Source organism: Leptodactylus fuscus, chromosome 3, assembly GCF_031893055.1.
Source record: "Leptodactylus fuscus isolate aLepFus1 chromosome 3, aLepFus1.hap2, whole genome shotgun sequence".
Lineage (NCBI taxonomy): Eukaryota > Metazoa > Chordata > Amphibia > Anura > Leptodactylidae > Leptodactylus > Leptodactylus fuscus.
The window spans coordinates 181353443-181369334 of NC_134267.1; positions in this window are offsets into that span (position 1 = coordinate 181353443).

Consider the following 15892-nt stretch of genomic DNA (forward strand, 5'->3'; position numbering starts at 1 on the left):
GTAAAGCCGGCGTTACGAGCACTCCCATTGAAGTGAATGGAAAGTGTTCGGGAGCCGTCCGCAGCGCTCGCGTGTACGACTGTGAATGAGGATTTTTACAAGCCCGCCATTACTCCGTGTGAAGGGAGCTTAACACGTAGACTTTGTTGTAGGATTGGCTTGGATTTGTGATAAGATCAGTGTGTGAACTCATTTAAAGGTGGCTACTGTGAATCTATTGTGCAGGCCCATTGTGAAAACTAGTGCAGATTCAGCTTCAGCTTCTAGTTTTGTCATTCAGATCTAAAGATTCCAGTAGTGGTTTCATCGGTTTAAACATTTTCTCCAGATGCATAACATTAGTAGTTTGGAGGACATTATCATGCAGTGAGAACAACATAAGGGTTAATCATAGTGACAATGGTCGTAGTCCACAAGTGCAACAAGGCCAGGTGCTAGTACTGACTCCATCCCCTTTGTGCAGCCCATTTGTGCACAACTAGGTACAACCAGGTACAGTCATACTTTGACTGTTTACTCTGGCATATAACTTTGACCCTGTAGACTTCTGTGCCTGCAGATTAGACTGGTGGCTGGAGCTGGCCCATTTTCTATGGGTACTCCATCTTGTTCAACCTAACCCCCATTGCTTCTTTCAATATTGATGTCTTGGTGCAGAAATTTGCTTCTGTAGGACTGGGGCCCAACGGGACGGAAACGCCGCGTCGTTTTATAATACTGGAAAAGTGGATGGTATTCTAACAAATCCCGTGCCCACTTTGTGGTAAAAACTGCCGTGTGGACACGCGCGGTTTTGGAAATCACAGCATGTCAATTATACCTAAGGAAATGCCAGCGGTTTCCCCATAGGTATAATATTAACAAAAACTCTGCAAACTTTCTGTTTAAAGCGCTGCAGGAAGAGTCACGATGCGTTGCCACTGCGGTTTTTCCTGCAGCGCTTTATTGCTGCAAATCGTCCATTGGGGCCTTAACCTAAAGGAATATATTTTGATTTTCTGGCAGCATTTCTGTCATTAATAATTTTTTAATACACTTTAGTAACAAATTTAGGCTTATTTCTGTGAAATACTGAATTTCTTTTTTTTTTTTTTTTCCTTACTTCTCTAATAAGAGCTGCACCCTGCTTCTCACCATGTATAGTGTACTAGCTTTGAGCAATGCTGAGCTCCATTTAGGGGTTTTAACTCCTTGGATGCTGCAGTCATATGGGGCTTTGTTATTATGCTGCCCCTGTGGCATTTTTCAGGGGTGTCATTATGCATTTTTTGGCAGCTTCGGGTCTGTTCAGTGACCAGGTACTGCTACAGCCACATACCTGCTTGATCCTGCCTGGAAGTGAGGAAGTCAGCCTATGTGTCTGTCTAGGCTGACTTCCTATATACACCTGCAATACTTGTGGATTAGTGTATACTACTGAAGTAGCAATCAGAAGATCACTAGTTCAAGTACCCTAGTGGGACATAAAACAAAATGTAAAACAATGTAAAAAAACTAAATGAAAAGGTATAATAAAGTACATGAATAAAGCCACAAAAATGCCCCTTTCCTATATAAAATGAGTTATGCAAAAAGAAACAAAAAAATAACAAAATCAATACATATTTGGTATTGCCTTCTATTTAACAAACCATAGAAAAAATCCGAAACATTATTTAACCTGCACGGTATACATTGTAAACCCCTCCCCCCCAAACATAAAATGCTGGAAGTAACGATTTATTACTATTTCATCTCACAAAATATGGCATAAAAAGTGATCAACAAGTCATACGTATCACAAAAAGTGAAAGCAAAAAATAAGTGCTCAATCATCTCTGTCAACAGAAAAATAAAAATATTATCCGCCTGAGAAGATGGCATTGCAAGAATATTTTTATTCTGCAGAATTAGTAAAGTAGAAAAAACTATGAAATTTAGATATCGCTGTAATCGTACCAAGCTATTGAATAAAGATAACATGGTACTTATGGTGTACGCTGCAAAAAAGCAATGTCATGTTTTGTTTTGTTTTTTTAATCCACCAAGAGATAGTTAATAAATAATATGCAATAATTTATAGGCACCCCAAAATAATATCATTACAAAATGTATCTCAACCCCCAAAAAAACAAGCCCTCATATTGCTGTGAAAACAAACCCCCCGAAGTTGACAAATCATTAGGACAAAACGGGCTGTGCAGTGGCGTAACTAGGAATGGCGGGGCCCGTGGCAAACTTTTGACATAGCCCCCCCAACCGACACCGACGCCGAAGACCTCGACCGACCCCCTCCTACGCATTCCTGCGTGCTCTATTATGTCCCTTAGTAGCCCCTGCACACAGTATTATTTCCCTTATTGGCCCCTGCACACAGTTTTATGTCCCATAGTTGCCCCTGCACACACTATTATGTCCCACTGTGGACACCCATAAACAATTATTATACTCTGGGGTCTTTTCAGACCCCAGAATATAATAATCAGAGACCCAGGGGAATAAAAACATAAAAAACTACTGTTACTTACCTGTCCCCCGTCTCCTTCTTCAATGATGTTGAACGTCACATGACCCGGGACACAGGCCTATTAAAAAAACCAAAACAAACAAAAAAGCGCAGCGGTAGTGGCTGTCACTGGGCCCCCTAATGTCCCGGGCCCTGTGACAGCCGCTACCACTGCTACCACGGTAGTTGCGCCACTGGGGCTGTGGCAGGAAGCTGTGCCAGTGTATATCAGGGTACACCCCAGGTTTCGAGCTTTTGAGGGAAAAAAACACAAGAAAATGTATTCTTATTGCCATATTTAGAGTTGGGAAGGAATTTTTTTACCCTAATGGGGCAATTGTATTTTTTTTTTTACCTTCCTCTGGATCCACATGGTAGGTCTAAAGACTGGACTTGTGTCTTTATCCAACCTTATCACTGATGTTACTAAATCTGAGGCCCCCCATTCAGGGAGAGATACTGTATAACTTGCCTATGAGTAGCTGATTGGGAAACCCCAAGGATACTGCATTGAGCCTAAATATTCAATTATCCAAATGCACCCACTTGTAGGGACTCGAGTAATAAACATATAATTGCTACATAAAGCTCATTTTGTGTCAATGGCAATAGAAACGTGAGCTTCATAATAACGCTTCTGATTTTAATATTATTACAGTCATTGCCTAACTCTGAAACTTTCCATTGTGCTCTGAACATGGGACATTGTTCAGGCTGTGGTCGAATTAGCAGCTCCGTGCTGAAGGCATAGAGCGTCTTTGTTTGTGGAGAGTTTATCTGCCAGTTATGTGAGCTATCTGGTAAATGTTGTAAAAACTAGAGTCCTGTTACAGAACAGAGCTTATTAATCGACTCTCAAAATCAGCCCTCGTTTCTGAATGCGTCGAGTGCTTGGAGGTGAGCAACCAAGTCAAACAATAGCAATTGTCGTGTATGCACTGTTAAAGCAATAAAATGTGGATTCCTTATGTAGGTCCAAATGTAACAGCTGGATTTAGCTTTATGAAGCATGGAAAATAGTTCCCATCTGGAAGTTGATGTTGAATAAAGTTGCAACAGTAAGACAGCATCTTATATGAAGCATTTATTCATTTCCAGCACAATCCCAGGCTGTTACTTGTATTTTACTGGTATTTCCTCTAGGGAATTGCAGTGAAATCTGAAGCATATCCCATCTCTCTGTAGTGCTTGGGCATTGTGTGAAAAATATTCATGAAAATCACAAATGCAATAGACAATATTTTTCTGTTTGCGTTTTACATAACTGCCAATATTTTTAAGGATTTTTTTTATTTTTTTTACTGTGAACATATGACGGAATATAAAAATTTATTTTTTTTCCTTGTGCAGAAGTTCTATGCATCTACGGCTTTGTTCTTTTTATTGACTTATTATAAAAGTGAGACAGAACTTTTATATGGATAAAACTCTTTGGTACAATCACCTAGAGTATTTCTCGGTTCAGATCGTATGATGAACAAAAGCTCATATACATGAGTGGGATCAGTCATGTGTCTGAAACGGGTTATGCTTATATATCGAGAACCCATTGAGTGACCTTAGGTTTATTAGATGCATAAACGGCGCCCAATACATCCTATTCGAGGTCAAATGTGTGAAAATGGTTGTAAGAGAGTTAAATTATTCTATTGATCTCTATTCAGCAGAAGTTACAACTGTAGACAAATAGAAGTTGAGTGACAGAATCCCGTGGGACTACTATCAAGAAGCAGAGAAATATAAAAGACTTTGTACTATTAGCTAGAGCTACAGCCGGTACAAAGACTAGTCCAATTTATATTGTAAACCAGTTTTCAAGGAAGTACAAGTAAAAACACTTTGACATATTTAACAAGCCTGGGACATAGCTAAAGGGTGGCAGATGTAGAAGTCACATCCAGGCCCTGATGCTTGATGGAACTTAAAAGACCATCTACTACAGAAGAAGACACTGATGTAATAAATGATACCTGATAGGTGGGGGAAGGGGCACTATCATGGGCCCAAGGCACTTTAATCTTATTAAGATGATCTGACGCTGCCTGGATACGTACCAGAACCACCAGAACAAAAGTTACTGTATTGAGTGCATACCAGAGCCCATCTTACGTCATAGATAAAAACACAGAGTTGCCATTGGTGGATTTTCTTTTTTGATGGATGAAAAAACCCACAATGCACTTTTATATCATCTAATAAAGCAAAGAGCAGATAAAAGAATTTTTAATTCTAATAACTTCCATTTTTATTTAACCTTTGAAGTCAATGATGATGGATGTCAAAGGAAAGTCTTTTGTTGGTATCAGTCAGTCTGGCATTTTTAACCCTTAAGCGACACACACATTTAATTGTTTTTTATTCCCTGCATACCAAAAGCCAAATCTTTTCATTTTTCTGTTTACGTAGGGCTTGATTTTTGCATGACAAGTTGTACTCCAAAAGAGTACCATTTATATTCTGTACAATGTACTGGAAAGTGGGAAAAGAATTCAGAATGAGGTGGAATTGAAAAAAAAAAAAAAGGTCTATATGATTGCAGTGATACCAAATTTAGGGGGAATTCACACGTAGTAAAGTGGAGCGCGATCTGGCACGTATACGGCGTGTTTGAGTTTGCACGCTCAAAAAGATCCCCTTGATTTCAATGGGAGTTATGAGCGTATACGGCGCGTAATTTTGCCCGAAAAATTACGGGCGCAAAATTACGCGGCTTATATGCTCGTAACTCCCATTGAAATCAATGGGATGTTTTTGAGCGCGCAAACTGCTGACACGCTGTAAATGTGCCAGATTGCGCTTAACACTACGTGTGAATTCCCCCTTATATAGTTTTTTATGTTTTAATAACTTTACTAAAATTCAAAATTTTGAGGAAAAAATTATTTCAATTACCATATTCGGAAATCTGTAACTTTTTTATATTTCAGTGTACGGAACTGTGTAAGGGCTCGTTCACATCTGCGCCCGGTCTCCGTTCTGCAGGTTTCTGTTTCCTGCACAAAACAGAGGCAGGATACGGAAACCTGCAGGACTCTTTCTCACCCATTCATTTGAATGGGTGAGAAAGCTGTCCCGCCGTGAGCAGCGGTGAGTGTTTTATGTTTTTTTACATGTAAAGAAAACAAACATGCCCTTACAGATCTGTCAAAGAATCCTAGTAATTTCTATGAGTTAGCGGCTGTGAATGAATGGCACGGACGGTGCACGGGTGACACAAGGATGTCATCTGTCTGCCACCCATGCATCATGCTTTCACGACCTCTTTCATTCAGTGAATAGGAGCCATGGAAGGAGGACTGCAAAATTGGACAGGAATAGGACCTGTTCCATATTTTGTAGTCCACATTGTTAGCCTGCACATAGGACCATGTAATTCACGGTAATATGTAAGGGCCCATAGAAATGAAGGGGTCAGTGTACTATCTGGGGAAAACGTGGACAGCACACTGACCATTCATATTGTCGTCTGCAAGGGGCTTTAGACCACATGCATGAGCAGTTGATATTCTGTGCACTGCCATGATTTACAGATGCTGTAATTCTCTTTCCATTGGTTCCCTCTGTAATATTTTTGTTGTAGAAAAATTAAGTTATAAATGTTTGGAAGCATGAAAAGTCATATGTGAATGACCCTAAGTAGTGGGGGAAGGGGGGTAGTTTCAGCCTAGTCACAATGTCCGTATTTCTAGTCAGGATATTGTAAGTCATACCCACAAGTTATGATTAGCAAGCGGATGGCATGACTAGGCTGAAGCTTCACCCCGCCCACTGTGACTATGCTTTCAAAAACTTATAATGGTGGGTTCACACCTGCACCCGATCTCCATTTCACAGGTTTCCGTTTCCTGCCTGAGAAACTGGACAGGGGACAGAAACTGGCAGGCAGTTTTCAAACTCATTCATTTGAATGCATTTGCAAAGTGTCCGCCCGTGAGCATCTGTGAGCATCTTCCGCTTTTCACGGTGAAACCATTTTTTTTTTAACTGGACACAAAGTCAGATATGCAGAACTTTGTGTCCGGTTAAAAAAAAAACGGTTTCGCCACGGAGAGCAGAAGGCGCTCCCGGGCGGACACTGAATGTCATTTTCTGACAGAAAATGGAAACCTGCTTGTGTGAACCCACCCTAACTTCAATTTTTTGCAACAGAAAGATTACAATGCAGACCAATGGAAAAGAAATTACTTAATCTTACACATGATAGAGACATAAAAACCACCTGACAGTCTCCCTTTAACATGATAAACACATTCCGATTATGCATTAGACAGTAAATCAATAAAGTTTAGATGTAAAAAAAGAAATAAAATCTTGGTAATTAATTGGTGAACTAAGCCTGGTAAACATTCATTGCCTAATCATTTCTACCATCTATATAACTATATAAGGATAGTGTAATGGTGGCTTCATTGTGCCGCTTGAGTTCTGCTCTTCCAATGGCGACAACAGCAGCCAGTTTATCTCCATGTCCTTTGATACAACTCCTTCCACCAATGCCATCCACATCTTCTCTCCTCTTCTTCTGCTTCAATATCTGTCCAGAGAATGTACTTACAGACACTTTATGTTTTTCAAGGAGCTAGTGCACGTACCAGGTATTCTGTGCCCATCCATTTCTAGCCTTCCCCTCCTATTTTTTTTCTATTGTGCCCTCAGCATGGAGCTGAGCAAACCTCCCTAAGATGTTCTCTGTATCAACTGTTCTCTTTTCTGCGTGTTAACTCCAGCTTTCTACCAGATCTCATCTCTGCTATCTATTCTTCTTGCATCTCCTTGCATCTATCTTATATCTGACCAACAAATCTGTGCCGTACATCCCATCCTACTGCCTGATGACAGAACCCTGAATGAAATGTGTTAGTTCCTGACCTTGACCCATTTCTGATCATTCTCTTTCCTGACCCCTGGAGCTTTGCACCGGTGTCTCATGGTCCAAGGCCAGCAATCACCTATACCAGGACCACTCAAACAGTGATCTCTCTGCAGTGAAGTCTAGATCCCAGTATAGGGGTAAAGACCAGGGAAGCATAGACAAAGCCTTCAAGAGTGGCCCAACATCAAACACGCAGTGACATTATGGACTCTAGATTAGGTTATGGACTCTAGATTTAAAGGACCCATTGATCCAGGGTTTCTATACTGACTGCCAGATTTGGAGTCGGGAAGGAATTTTTTCCCCTGAAATAGGGCAATTGGCATGAGCCTCATGGGGTTTTTTGCCTTCCCCTGGATCAACACTGTAGGGAATGTAGGGTTATAGGTTGGACTTGATGGACAGATGTCTTTATCCAACCTCATCAAATATGTAACTATGTAACAACCAGCCTACTGTTTCAACCTGAATGTATAATATACTATAACACTATAATACTATAATATAGAGATATAATATACTGGTTAAAGGGAGATTTCCAGCTCATAAAGTGATGGGATATTGCAAAGATAATATTATGTTCGGGGGGACTCATCAATTCTAAGAACTTTACATATTTTATTAGATGGGAAAGCCCTTTCCTTGTACTCATTTCATTTGTTATTTCAGAGCATTGGCATTATCTTTCAATAGATGAGTTGCCTTTTCTTTCATTGTGGAACATTTGTCTCACAATTCTATTTTAATGCTGAAATATGGGAAACACTTTATCTATGGGTTGTAAAGATGTCATGAGGTGCTAAAATTAAAGCACAGTATTTTATTCCTTGCTGCATCACATATGTATTGCTATGGCTGTCAAACGCCTCTTATCTATCCTATTTGCCTTGACTGACCAATCTTCTTGGGTGCATGGGAATCTTGTCATGTAACGATTTATAGTCGTGTAATACAGCTGAAGACCAGACAGGAGTGGATAACTCACAAATACAATACTATTTCTTAAAGGTTAAAGAATAATAGTCGGTACTTAAAATTTTTTATTACTTGCTTTTTATATGAATTTTTTAATTTTTTATATGATTTTTTGATATCTTTTTTGCATTTTCCTTATCACTAATCTTTTTTTTTTTTTTTTTTTAAACACTATATCCTTCAATTATCACTCTGACCACTAAGCCTGATAATAGACTAAGATTTTGCAATTCTGTAGGGATTTCCTTTGTAATAGTCACTTCATTTACATCAGTGACAAAACAGACAGTATTACAATAGAAGTTAACAGGGCTATAGATAACATCATATAATACTCATCATTACATCCATTGCTGTCAATAGATTATGTCAAAGCTTAACACTCTTCCATAGTACTCAATGAGTTCCAGCCCATTTCTGTGTATGACCATGAAATAGCTGTATGCTTAATCACTAAATGTTGTTAACATTGTAGCAGAGAAGCGTAGTAAAATAATACATCTATAAACTGAAAATAAAAACAGATTAGAAAAAAAAATTCATTTGCGCCAGACAGATATGGCCTCTTTTCCCTATACTATTTAATTCGGCCCTGGCCCGTTTTTGTGCTATCTCCAGGCATTGGTTTTGGCCCAACTGAGGACAAACCTTAGCAGATGACCTACTTTTTTTTATTTCCAAACCACAAAATATCTTGGCCACAATTCTACAGGAGATTGAAGAGAAGGGGCAGTCCTGGGCTTTAAAATTAACATAGGCAAATCAGAGGCTCAACTTTTGACAGACCCAACTATACCAATTTGCACTAATGCCGTCAAGCTCCCGTTATAATTTTTGGGATGGGCTAACCTCCTGAAGATGATATTTTGCTTTTTGCTATATTTATTGAATGTTTTGTCTCTCCATGTATTTAGGATGAGCAGGAAATTACTGTTCTTTTTCAATCTTTTATATGGCAGGGCAAGAAGCCCCACATAGGCCCCCATCTTTTAATGCTGCACAGATTTAACATAGGGGTAAATTTCCAGGATATATAATCTTGTACACAACTTATGACCTATGCAAGACAGGTTCAGAACAGTGGTATAACTAGGAATGACGGGGCCCCAAGACAAACATTTGACATGCCCCCCCTCCCGACTGACTGACTTCCCCCCAACAGACCCCTCCTGAAGACCACCGACTGGCTCCTGCACACAGTTTTATACCACATAGTGGCTACTGCACATAGTATTTTGCCACATAGTGGCCCTTGCACACAGTATTATGCTGCATAGTGGTCCTTGCTCTCAGTGTTATGCCCCATAGTGGCTCCTGCACACAGTATTATGCCACATAGTGGCCCTTGCACACAGTATTATGCCCCATTGTGAACTACCCATGTACAATTATTATACTCTTATAAGCCTGGCCCACATGACATCTGTGATATCACCAAGTAGGCACAAAGCACCAGGAGAGGTAAGTAACAGTGGATTTTTTTTATCTTCCCTCACCCTGTTCCCTGAAAAGACACCAGAGTATAATGGTAGCAGTGTTTGTGGGGTTCGTAGGCCCGCGCTCTCACTTACCAATCCCGGCTCCTGTTCACAGCAACCTCTGCAGAAGGGGAAGTGCAGGTGGCCGTGAGCAGGAGTGAGAATTGGTAAGTAAATAGGGCCTATTAAAAAAAAAATAAAAAAAATTAATGTCCCAGGCTCTGTGGCAGCCGCTACCGCTTCTATCCCAGTAGTTATGCCACTGGTTCAGAACTGTGATATAATACACCCCTTTTCATTTAGAATCCTTTATAAACTTGGGCCAATCTTGGCAGAACTTTTTATATTCCCTGTACTCTGCGCTTACAGAAACACAATGGTCAAGCCTTTCTTGATGGCTATATGGTACTCATGGTACACTGTTTGGCATCAACTGTCGGTATCACTCCTCCACCTCTCTCTATATAAGACATTCTGTGCCAACTCGGAGTTTCAACATGGTTAACACCATCAGATCTTCGCTAAGTGGAGATCAGGTGATCTGGCCGTAGTAGCTGATATTGTAAATATCTCATGATGAGTTTTCACCTTTAACAAAGCTTGACCTTGATATCCCTTTATTATAGTCACTCGTTCCATTATATGCATCTGCATGGGTATGCACTGTGGTCCTTAGGGCCCTGGGGGAGGGTGATTGGGATGACAATTTATGCCAAAGACTATTGACCTTGACTGACACATGGAGACAGAGTTGTAATTACTACTTGTTTCTGTATCCAGAATTAAACCTACAACCCATGACCTCGGAAATTACTAACGGGACACATAACAATACAGATTTAATGACAGATATCTCATCTATTATACACAATTCCTTCAAATATATACCTGCAGTCTCCTACTAGGAGATATGCTTAAAAATTGCTTACAGCGGATACATAACTCCACATTACTTTCTTCATGGCAGAGGTAACTGACCCAGGATGTTCCAGATGTAGCGAGCTGATTGCGGATCACTAGCATTGCCTTTGGGAGTGCCCACAAAATACAACTGTTTTGGCAACTTTCCTCCGCTGATTCACAGCTCTACACCCACTACTTACTCCTGCGTGGGCCCACTTTAACTACCTTTCTGCAAGTGGATCCACATGTTCCTTCACAAATCAAAAGACTATCTTATTGTATATGTGCCACTATATGTAACACCATCATCCTACACATCTGGTTGGCACCAAAGACAGCTACAAATTGTTGTTGGAAAAGCTATTTTTTTGTCTGCAAATGGACTGGGTAGACACTTTACGACAAAAGGAAGCAAGGGAGAAAAAGATAGGCTGCTACCTGTTCATATTAAACAGAAAATTAAAGACTGCTTCTGATCCACTACGTGGAATTTGGAACAGAATCTTATGAGGCAGGAACCCCTAAGCCTATGATTCTCCCCAGCATGTGTATGGAACTCAAGGCGGCTTTGGAGGTTGTTGGCCTGCATGTCCTCAAGTCCCCTCCCTCCCTTTCCTTATCTTCCCACATTATGCTCCCCTTACTCTTATATTAGATCCATAGCTATATCTTGAAGATAAGATATGGCATGGAGTTGATGTTTGTACCTTATGGACTTCTTAAAAAAAAATGTTTCTTGGGATTGCTGGAATAACCTCCCTTCCTGAACTCTCTGATATTGCAGTTAAAAACCCAACAGACATGCATGGTTTGCCCCCCTCCAAGGACTGATGGGTCTATAAACTGCTTTGCTCTTTACCCGGCCTCCCCCACCCCTATACCCAATGCCCCATCTCTTCTCTCCTCCTAAACCCTCTCCACTTTTCATTTAATTCAGAAGGTGTTTGTTTTCATTTATATTTATAGCTTTGTTATTATTATGAAAACAATAATATTCATTAATTGAATTCACTTAAGAGCGTGGTAATGTATTTATAGCATTGCTGAAACCAAGAAATGGTTGTATGCTTTTGTGTGAACCAGGAAGACATAGATATATCTATATACACCTTGCATGTGCCCAGATCAGTATTATACAGAGAAGATGCATTTTATAACATTAAGGACTCATGATTGCTGCTAGTTTTCTGATCTGAGAATCAATTTGTTCATGGATGAGATGTGTATGTAACCAATGGCAAGTCTGCAGAGTGTAACGCTAGGTTCACACTAGCGTTCACCTTTCCGTTCTGAGCTTTCCGTCTTCAGCTCAGAACGGAAAGCTCAGACCGGGTCCGGCCGTGAGCGGCGGTGAGCGTTTTATGCTCTCCGCCGCGAAACCGGATTTTTTTATCCGGACACAGAGTACTGCATGTCCGACTCTGTGTCCGGATTATAAAACCCGGTTTCGCGGCGGAGAGCATAAAACGCTCACTGCCGCTCACGGCCGGACATCTCTCTCACCCATTCAAATGAATGGGTGAGAGAGCTCCTGCAGGTTTCCGTCTCCTGCCTCTGTTTTAGGCAGGAAACGGAAACCTGCAGAACGGAGTTCACAAAGCAGATGTGAACGAGCCCTGAACCACAGTGTGTACGTCGTGTGTAAACTTTCCATATGAGTCATTGCTATATATTAATTGTTTAGAACAATGAGTAATATATTATTCATTTTTTAAATTACAGATGTATTGACAATTTTCTACTATGGCTTTGGCGACCATTTTTGGGTAACATGAAGCACAACCATAATGGGGGAATTCATTATCCCATCTACACCAGTTTTCTGTGGTGCACATTTTTTTTGAAGGCGGGACGGGTTAATCTTGTCCCAACATACACAGTCCAGTCACATTAATGTGACCACTGCCTACATTTGACGTCAATGTTAAATAACCAATCGCAGAAGGCACGTGTCATCAGCCATCTGGGTGCACTCATCATTGTGGAAGGCACGATGGGTCAATACAAGTATGCATCTATCCTTGCGGACCATGTTCACCCCTACATGCAAATTGTTTTTCCTCAGGATGATGGCATCTACCAGCAGGACAATGCGACGTGTCATAAAGCTCGCAGTGTACGTGTGTGGTTCGAGGAGCACTAGGATGAGTTTATCATATTCCCTTGCCCAGCAAATTCCCCAGACTTGAACCCAATCGAGAATCCGTGGGACCAGATCGTGTTATTTGCGCCATGGATGCTCAACTGCGTAACCTAGCACAACTGGCCACGGCACTGGAGTTGGCATGGCTTAACATCCCAGTGAACATCATCACAACATCCCCTCTCTTCCTGCACATCTCACAGTGGTCCGCTCTGCCAAAGGTGGTTACTCTGGATTTTGACAGGTGGTCACATTAATTTGACTGGACTGAGTACTTATTCTATCTCAAGCCAGTTTTCTATTGTGAAAATATACAGGAAATGGTCAAAATCTCTGTAAGAATACATTTACCAAATCTTTTAACATGTCTCTTCCAGGAAAACACATTGACGGTCTACTCCTAGGACAGGCCATTAATGTGATTATTGGGGGTCTTGTCCTTGGTCCCCCATGACGAAGGTATCATAATAATGCATATGGAACACTTAGAAAAGACAACTAGATCCCTTCATTGCAAGTTTGTTAACAGACCAAATTCCTAGAACTCAATTGTTACGGAATTCTTCTTATTTGTGTATTTTATATACTGTATCTACTGCTAATTTATGGAACAAAAATCATAATATTCCAGACTTGGTCTCTACTATGATATATTGATATTACTTTGCACTTGACATTTGATTTTTGGAACATATAATGAGTCTATATAACGAATTTCAAGCAATAACATCCCTAATGGATACAGTAGATTTCTTACATGCCTTCATGCTCGCCTTCCACGAAGAGTGTCAGGATTTCTTAGTGACAAAACAAATGTATAATACAGACCCTTGAGTTGCATTTTATAGATTTGTTCGGCTGTGTTCATTATTATTACATAGATCAGCACTTTATCAGTTGATAGACAAGTTCAAGCAGATGCTGTGGTTAATGAATATCATCATTTGGGGAATTGAAAAGTGATATGTAGACAAAGAAAACTGTAGGGATTAATGATCCATTCTGTCCCTGAATCCCAGAGGGATTATCACTAGAAACAAAGGCTGCACAGTGCAAAATTACAGTTCTGGAAACACAAAATATCCAAAAATAATTTAGAAGAGTTCTGCAGCATCACGTGAAATTGAAAATTGCATCAAAAAACTTTTAAACAAATTTCTTGGCTTTAAGCAATCTCTATTCTCATTTGCCAAATCAATACACTGCCAAATCCATGATCTGGACCACAGAAGAAATATAATTTAATTCTCATTTTTCATTTGAAAGCTGGAAGGTTGTGGCAGAAAACAAATGATTTATGAATTTTAATTACCATTGGCCAGAAAATCCTTTATAAATATTCCATAAATTATGAGACAATGCAGTATCGCAGCTCATGATTGGATCTGTCAGTGAAAAATAATCCCATATGTTTGTAATAAACTCATTTTTTTCTGGAATTCTGACTATGAGTGAAGATGTTTACTATCAGGATTAACACATTTTTGTACAACCATACATGGATTCCATGATTAACCTGATCCATCTGGCATCAACCGTCACATCGCAGAACACCCTTGTTGGTAATGTATGGATACAGACATAGATATGTTATAAAGACAAGTGCACTAAAAACTTGCATTGTTGCCCATAGCATTGAATCTGACATTGTCAAGCAGAAATTGCAACTAGAATCTGAAATCAATAGACCAAATTATTTTCAACCCTCATATCTCATCATATTGGCTGGCAACAATGCTATGTACTAAAGAGAATCTATATAAATATATGATATACTAAACTGAAGAAGCAAAAATAAATCAAGAAAATTGAAGCAAAAAATAGAAATGAAATTTTCTATGGTCGATAGATGATTTTATGTTATGCTCATTTTGTCTCAAAATTTCCTATTTATTACTTTTTACAAAATCTGCATCCACAGCTTATAGAAAAAAAACCCAATAAAGTAGACACCATCTTGTATATTCAGGAAGTTGTGACTGAAACATTGACAGGTGAAGTTCATAGGTGTATTAGGAATCCCACATTTTCTGTATGGAATTTTCTTTATTTTTCTTCTTTCTATCTTCTCCTCATAAATGTGTTGTTCCTGACTAGATCCTTTAGAACCTTAAGGGTCTGTTCACACAGTGTTTTTTGGCAGCAGATATTGACGTGGAATCCGATGCCAAAAATGGCTCCCATTGACTTCAATGGGAGCTGCTTGCTTCTTTTTTGCTAGCTAGTAGCGGAAAAAAGAAGCAAGCTGCCCAATCTTGCTGCGGATTCTGCGGCTGACTCAGTTTGCGGCGTGAGACTCCCTCCCGATTAGGCCCATTCTTCAGGCCTAATATAGAGCGGAATGCTGCATCAGGATGTGGGTGCACTGCATTGGCATTCAGTCACGGCTAGCCGCACGGTATGTCCACATGTGGAAGCCATTTTCCGCCATGTGAACATACCCTTAAGGAGTATTCTATCGAAAGACATTTACAATGGCTGAGGAAAAGAGAAGGAGCATGCAGTATAAACATATGTTCTACTCTTTGGAATAAGTATGGTTTCCCACTCATGACACATTCACCTATCTGGGGATAAGGAATAAGTGTCTGATCACTGGGGTCCAATTTCTAAGGCACTTAGTGATCATGAAGGCCCCGAGCCCCCTGTGTGAATGGATTTGTGGTGCTAAACCACCATTCTATTCCATTTTGTGGGACTGATGGATATCACAAGTTCTGTCACTTCCAGAGAACTGAATATAGGAATGGCACTGACCACACATGAGCACGACCACTCCATTCATATATGGGACCATTCCTATGATCCCGTTATGTTCAAGCAGTTAAACTGAATTGACCTGTGTATAGGGAATATGTACTACCAGAGGGAACATACTTTGGGAATCTATGGAGGACTTGACTATATAGACTGTAAGGGAGAAAGTCACCACAAGCTACTTTACTATAGATTACTGAAAAAAAGTCATACGACATTGGACACCGGAGGGTCAAACTTCACTCGTCAGCAATTTATCTTACAGATAACACAATATC